Source organism: Trematomus bernacchii, unplaced genomic scaffold (assembly GCF_902827165.1).
Source record: "Trematomus bernacchii unplaced genomic scaffold, fTreBer1.1, whole genome shotgun sequence".
Taxonomy (NCBI): domain Eukaryota; kingdom Metazoa; phylum Chordata; class Actinopteri; order Perciformes; family Nototheniidae; genus Trematomus; species Trematomus bernacchii.
The window spans coordinates 418,219-426,527 of NW_022987611.1; positions in this window are offsets into that span (position 1 = coordinate 418,219).

Genomic DNA, 8,309 nt, shown 5'->3' on the forward strand with positions numbered 1-8,309 from the left:
CTCAGCTATGGGACTACACCATGTGCTTGTGATCAGTCCTCAAGCTCTGTGATTGGAATTTGGAGTGGCAGTGCGCAAAGTTTACACGGGGCGTCAAAAAGCACTTTGAAATGGAATTAAACCCATCGACGGCACACTATCCAAGACAGGAATCGAACGTATCCTACCCCCCCCCCCCCTTAGGTCACAGGCTCCTCCAACAGTGCAACACAATAAAACAGATACACAGAAAAAATAGTGCAAGGAAATACAAAAAGATAAATAGTAAAATAGTAAAAAGTGAAATAGTGCAATAAGAGTCTATATACAAGTGGTTGGAATATGATATATTAGATAAATAATTTCTAAGTAGCAGCCAGATGAATGTTATGGATGTTGTTTCAAAGTTCAGGTGTTTAATAGCCTTCTGGCCTGTGGGATGAAGCTGTCCCTGAGTCTGGTGGTTTTAGTCCGGATGCTGCGGTACCGCCTGCCAGACGGCAGCAGACAGAACAGTTTGTGGCTGGGGTGATGGGGGTCTTTTATAATCCTGAGGGCTTTCTTTAAAGGGCCCATGTCATGGCCATTTCCACGGATCATAATTACATTGTTGAGGTATACTAAAATAGATTTATACTGTGCAATTTTCCAAACTCACATTGGTTTCGCATACAGCATCTCTGTCAAGCATGTGTATTCAGCAGTATTCACTTTCTCCACTAAACGACTCGTTGGAGCTCTTGCCCCCCCCTCCCTGTGAGCCTAGTGTGCTCCGATTGGTCAGCTCGGCCACTCTGTTCTGATTAGTCAACCACCAGAGAGGCTGCGCCCATGTCTAAACGGCTGCTCTCAGCCGAACATCAGTCTTATCATGGCGTATATTTTATATACATATATATATTTTTAACTGTTGTTATAGAAGAGTGTGACGGCCCCAGGGCCTTTGTCTTACGATGGGGTGGAGCTGAAGAGGCTAATCAGCGCGATCACGGACACCTGGCCGGAGCCGAGGTGCTAGCCAGCTGCCGGGAGTCACACGGCAGCCTCTCTCCCTCCAAGCAGCACAGCAATCCTCTTCCCTGACCACGTATCTCTGCATTTACCACAATAAATGTGCCGTGGTTTTGTAAACTCGTGTATGTCTCCTTGTCTTTCCGTTGTGGCCTTCCGAGTGTGGATCTATCTAATCAATCTAATGAACAGCTTGTCAGCTAATATGCTAACCTAGCTTTGTTTACCTTGGTAGCTAACGTTAGCTCGGAGGAACGGCAACTATAATGTAGAGTAATAAAACTACTATGAACAAAAGCTAGTGGTTCATATTAGGCTAGCAATAACGTGTTTATAATTGCAATGTTATACGGGTAGTCTGCTACGTTCGGTCATACATTGTAACGGTCATGAATACATTGTTTTGCGCTAGCATACAGCTAGCCTCGTAGCTATACATGCAGTATATGTCCTGTCACAATGTACGTAAATCACCCGGAGTATACTGTATGAGTATTCCGTGTGTGTGACTGCAGACATTCTCCTGCCATGACAAACATGTAAGGCCATCTGCTGACATTGTAGTTGATATATTTAAACGCTAGCAACGTAGCATCACAAAAATGTTTTTCCGACCAAAGCTAGCTCTAGCTCTAGCTCTAGCTCCGTGTTAGATCGGTTGCATACACGCTACGCCAGCTATAATGTAATTACGTTTCGCGACTGACCGCACGGCAAATCACCCGGAGTATACTGTCAATAGGTATTTTGTATGTGAATGCAGACATTCTCCTGCTATGAGATACATGTATGCAAGGCCATCTGCTGATATTAGAGTTGATATATGGAAACTCTAGCAACTTAGTTAGCACAGTTAGCACTGTGTCAATGGCTTAGCAGTCCAACACAGTTTACACATTTAAACAGTCTTGTTTGATAAATACACAAATAACAATGCAAACTTACAGGTTGTGTACCCGGATCTTCCCCTGCTCCAAACGGTCCAAACAAGCTGTGCATATCCGGCCTCAAACTGGGCAATGTTTTGGAAGCTTTCGTCTGTGAAATGCCGGTTCTTCGAACCTCTGGAGGAACACGCCGCTGCTGGTGTGGCCATAGCTCTTCGGGATTGGTCCATTTCGTTCCGGGTACCGCATGACATCATGCGGTACCCGGAAGAATCAAATGGGCAGTGACGTATCTCCAACGAGGCGTTTTGGGGAGGTATTTTCTGTGTTAGAGTTTTACTCGCTACAGGGTGTACTTTCAGGGTTTTGACTCTGCACACCGTTTACATGCATAAAAACCTTCATAACACACAAGGGGACGGGTAATAACCGGAAAAGCATGACATGGGAGCTTTAAGGTTAACCTGTATTTTTACTCCACTACATTTATTTTAGTTACTTTGCAGATTCTGATTAATGATGTGAAATATAAACAACCCTTAAATCAGACTTTAGTTACACCTGAGTAAAATTCAGTGAAGGTGATTGTCAAGTGCCAACAATCAGGAGAGATATTTGGTAGTGGGTGCTTGAGAAGGCTAAATATGTATCTGCAGATCCCTATAAAGTATATTCATTACTCGTTATTCTCTACTAATAGTTAATTAAAAACTGTATATAATGGCTATTTTGCACATCCCTTTCAAGATTTCAAGATTTTCTTAGGTTTATTGACATATCATATTATACACAACTACGGTGTAGTTATGCAATGAATGAAAAACTTGGGTCGCAGGTTCATCAACAAGAGATCTATCAATATCTGTGTACCTCCACCATTAAACATATTCTGCACATTTCTTATACTATCTACATACATCTTATAAGAGTATAATTAATATGTATAATATCAGTTAAAATAAGTGCTTCAACATAGTTAACATTGCAGGAAAGTTGATTGTCAAGTTCCAAAACAAACCATGCAATATATTAGACGTTAAGTACTTTGTCAGGCTTAATATCTGTAGATACCCCCAAAACTTTTTGCTTATTTAAAAGACTCCACCACGCACTGCGGTGTTAAGGAGTCGTGGTGGAGTCACGCATTCTGGTGAGACCAGGTTGAGTTAAACGTGTGTATAGGGGGTATCTGTATCTAATTAACTCTGAATGTTTTGAGAGTAAGCCCAAATTGGTCCTCATGTCGCCTCCTTGGCCTGTGAGCCAGAGAGCAGGGTTTAGTTCCAGGCCCTCGGGATAGATGCGAGGTCAAAATGGTTTTGTATGCTGAGATGCAGCTTATATTCACACTTACTTCTCGTTCCTCTGGGGCAGGGTGATGACGTTGTCTAAAGATCTGTTTTTCTTTATGCAAATTAAAGCACAACACTGTCAGGGATGGAGGAAGGGGAATAGCCCAGTACTGATGCTCTTTAAAAAAACGATTTGTCTGGCAGTTTATAACACAGTGATGACAACTGATTTGTTTATGGGACTTCTTTACACATCTTTCTGCTTTTATAAAGCACAGTATAGGCATTATGTTTTTGATAGGACTGCCCCTCAAAATGCATGGACATGAGCCATCAGTTGGGAGAACCCCCCCACCCCCCGAGTTAAATCCATGCTGTCAGTTGAAACCCTGCACTATTTCAGCTGTATCAGTTATTTGGTGTCAATGCCGAGTGGCGTTCACCACATACAGTATGTTTTCCTACTGCAACATGTTGATTCACTTTTTTTTCCCACATTCCTCATCTATGAAATTCTGTTCGAACATGAAAAGGTTCAGCTCGATTCGAAAACAACGGCTATTACTCCTGACATTCATATAACTTTCATCATTCCAGAAATATTAACCATAATCCATCCAGATATTTGTAATTAAATTCAGCTGTAGATTTTCAGCACACACCGCAATTTCTACAGGAAATGCATTATCTAGTTAAAAAATGTATTTCTAATAATTGTTTGTGTGACCTTAATAATATTGTTAGCAAACACCAAGGGAACTAGGACTGCCGGTTAATGTGAAATGGGGGGGGGGGGGTTCTAGAAACTGGGCTAGCTTATATAATAAGTATGATTATTTAAGGAATACAAGTGTGTTGGCCATTAGCTTATGTTTGTAGTACGTTTAAATATTCATATAATAACGAGATATTAAACATGCATAAATATAAATTGTGTTAAAAGAGCAACAAACAACACACTTCAGTATTCTGTGATACATTTGTTGGCACACATGCTGCAATGGTTTCTTAGAATTTGAAGTTTAAGAAGTTCTGTAATTCCTTTTGTAGACTTGATTCCAGAAGCCAGGGGGCAGGCAGATGTTAGGATCAGCTCCAACAGGATCAGGAGTGTACCCTCACTCTAAACACAGCCATTAATGATCTCTTTAAGCTTTTGGAAACATGCAGTCATGTCTTCCAGGGTAACAGTTACACAACATTACAACATCTGCCAGAGTTCAGAGGATGGAGACCAAGTCTGTCTCAGGATTAACACATATCTTATTGATTATAGAAGTATTACCTCTGATGTCCACTGGAGCAAATCCAGTATGGTCCTCAACAAACCCTTTGACAATATTAATATTTTTTGCATATGTAGCGTTTAACCAGGTCACCAACCTTTTTGAGACTGAGCGCTATACCTGAAGGATAACGAGTAGGGAAAGTGGGGTAAGATGAGCCAATTTTACTTATATCGTCCTCAAGTCAAGGAAAAATGTGAAAGAAGTCAAATGACATCAACCACAACAACCTTTATTTCAGGATGTCTTCTGACAATCAAAATGACAATAATGCATTTATCACAAAGGGACATGAAAATATGACTTCTCAATACAAATGGTCTTGTGGCTTAACTTAGTTTTCTTGTTAGTTGAGCCCTCTGGGGGTAAATTGACCAATTGATTTTTGCATAAGTAAAAAAGTGATACCATCCTTTCTCTGCCACTACCTGCTTGGTGTTTGCACTGTAGTGACACCTGTTTCGTCAACATGATAAAATCATGTTTGGAGGGAATTAATGCCAGTAAAAAAACCATGAAAGAGCCATATCAGAATCAGTATTAACTTAAACAGCCCTAAATAGAAATCCTTGTAAATGTAGCTGGTTGGTAAACACATGTACCAGTTGTACATGTACTGTACTGATTTATATAGGCTGTCATTGATAGTTATTCATGTTATAAAATATGGTTAGTCTATTATCTGTCTATCACTTTAACCAGATTGTCAAAAAACTCCTGCCAGGCATACGGCAGGAAAGATGGTGGCGTGCCTTAAAATGATTGAACCAATCTAGACCTCTCTCTAGGTCGGCCTCAGATGAGCCCTCCACTTCATGGTTGGCTTTACTATGCTGATTAAGGACTGAGGGGCGCAACTCATCTCAGTCCTGGTTTTAGTTCAGAGTGTCCTTCTCCTAGATGGGTTGCCTTCCATGGCTATGAGCCCCATCTGCCCCTGGTATTTGCCCATAGCTGGGACAGTCGGTAGCACTTGGGTTGCATTCGAATAGTCCATTTAGCTTAGGAACCTTCCTAACGGAGTGAAATGACCCGGAAGTCCCTCAGTGGCAGCCATGATAAGTGCCGTTCGAATTCTCTAAATTAAAAGGAAAGGAGGTTTCAAACTTCCTTTATAACCTCCTTTAGCCTAGGAACCACTGGACCTCCCTAACCGAAAGGAGAGGAGAAAATGCTGCCCCACAATGCCTTGCGGCCGCAGCATTTGCCGTCACACAACAGTCGGCCGTTCACGGAAACAACCGATTATGAACGAGAAATGATATCATGAAAGTTACGGTGCTTATTAAGCATTTTAAAACGTATGTGGTAAGTTGCCAAAGTGCTTTGTTTTGAACGTTCATCAGTATTATAATCAAAAAGAGAAATATGAACGTTAGTTTTTACTGAAATGATCAAATAAAGTCAACATTTCACAGTCTTTACTGAGCTGTGTGGGGTTTGTTCAACTTTTAAAAGATGTTTGAATGGTGATATACACAGTGATAGATGTTAAGGACTAACGTTTATAATAAATACATTTGTATTGATTTTAAGATCTTTTCATACAATCATATGTATTGGGATCATTTGTATTAATGTGGACCGGAGGGAGAGGGTGACGAGCATAAGTTTCACTTTCCTTTTTTATTTCAATTTCAACTTTGGTCATGAAGAATATGTTTCTCTGTTGTCCCCGTTCATAAAGCATAAAACAACAGCATCAGAGCACGGTGCAGAGTCTCTAGATGAGTTTACAGTAGTCCCTCGTTCTTATTAAACATCCATGTTGTAGTCCGCTGTATAGAAAACTGTAGTTTCCATAGTTTCCCCACAGCAGCAGACGCACATTTATGACCTCTGCTGGCGCATCATAAACACGTCGGATAGTGAAAGTGCAGTCGGATTCTCTAAAGTGCCGCAGTCTCTTCTCCTAAATCCTTTTGAATTCTCCTATCCACTATCCCTTAACCCCATGACGTTTCACTCCGAGGTCAAGGAATAGACGATAGGGTTAGAACTTAGGAGCTGTTTTTTTGGAGTATTCGAACGCAACCCCGGTCTTTCCGGGACTTGAACTGGTGACCTTCCAGTTGCCAAGCCAAGTCCCTATGGACTTCGCCACCACCGCTGTGAATCCACCGCTGTGAATCCACCGCTGTGAATCCACCGCTGTGAATCCACCGCTGTGAATCCACCGCTGTGAATCCACCGCTGTGAATCCAGACCTAAAAGAATATAAATCATTCTATCAAGATACTGTATTGAGCTACACAAGACCAGTTATAGGGATGTAATGATTTACCGAATATCGCGGTATCGCGATAAATAAATGTTTCAATACCGTTGTGAGACTGACAAAATCTACCACGATATTACATGGTTAATTTTTATTTTTTTTTTAAAAACCTTTATTTAACCAGGTTGTCCCATTGAGATCATCGATCTCTGTTTCAAGGGAGACAGTAGGTTACAACATGAACATAAAACAACAGATAACTCAAAAGGACATCGTATTTACAGGGCTACATTTACATACCTAGAGACATTGACAAGTACCAACAGTATATTGGTGGAATGCCGTGTTATGCATGCCCACCGAGATATGCATGCACCTCGCGGGAGCACGCACAGCGTAAAGCAAAAACTCCCAGACATTTCAATGATCTGTACGGCAAAGTACGGTTTGGAAACTATATCATTTCCTTTTGGAGGGCATGCATAACACGGCAAACACCAGAGCCTCGCTGCGGGGAAACTTTGGCGCTGTTCCGAGTTTGTTCTAATCTGTCAAAATGACAGACTGCTTTCAGATTTTTCGATCATTGTTAAAAAAAATATTTGGTTAACGCGAACACTGCTGTCCCAGCAACATCAGTACCAGCAACATCAGTACCAGCAACATCAGTGCCAGCAACATCAGTACCACCAACATCAGTGCCAGCAACATCAGTACCAGCAACATCAGTGCCAGCAACATCAGTACCAGCAACATCAGTGCCAGCAACATCAGTACCAGCAACATCAGTACCAGCAACATCAGTACCAGCAACATCAGTACCAGCAACATCAGTGCCAGCAACATCAGTACCAGCAACATCAGTACCAAGCGAGAGAGTTTTTTCCACAGCAGGGGATATTGTAAACGCCCAAACATCCCAGCTTCTACCTGGAAATGTGGACATGCTCATATAAAAAAAAACCTCTCTGATGATGCTGAGTGAGTGAGATAGTGAGTTTGAGTTGAGTTACTTGAAAAACTAAAGTGAAACTTGATTTATTTTATTTCGTGGTCTGATTATTCAATGTCCTTGTTTATTTGTGAGATGCAGTGGCACAAAGAAAATGCCTACTTTGTTTGGAACTGTAGGTAAAAAAAACACTCGTTGTTCTTGTTCCAGTCTGTTACTGTCACTTTGTTTTTCACACTTTAAAATACTACTATCCTACTAAAATGCAGGAGCTCCAACAAGGCGTTTAGGACAGAGAGTGAAATTCAGTGAATACACATGCTATACAGAGATGCTGTATGAGAAAACCAATGTGAGTTTGGAAAATTGCACAATGTAAATCTATTCTAGTAGACCTCAACAATGGAATTATGATCAGTAGAAATGGCCATGTCATGGGACCTTTAAGGCACAACTGTTCTCCATCAGATCTGCTGGTCAGACTGTTGAACAGCCTTTCTGTTGTTGGAATCAGACAACTCAGTGGTGCCTCAGTATTCTGCTCAGTTATGAGCCAGACGTCTGATAACCAGAGCTCATCAATCCTGCACGTCACTGTCTCCTTTCCAGAAATGACCTTTGATTGTTGATGTTTTCTCTTTAAATGCATTTTGAAGCAAACACTGTTGTCACCTGTAATAATGT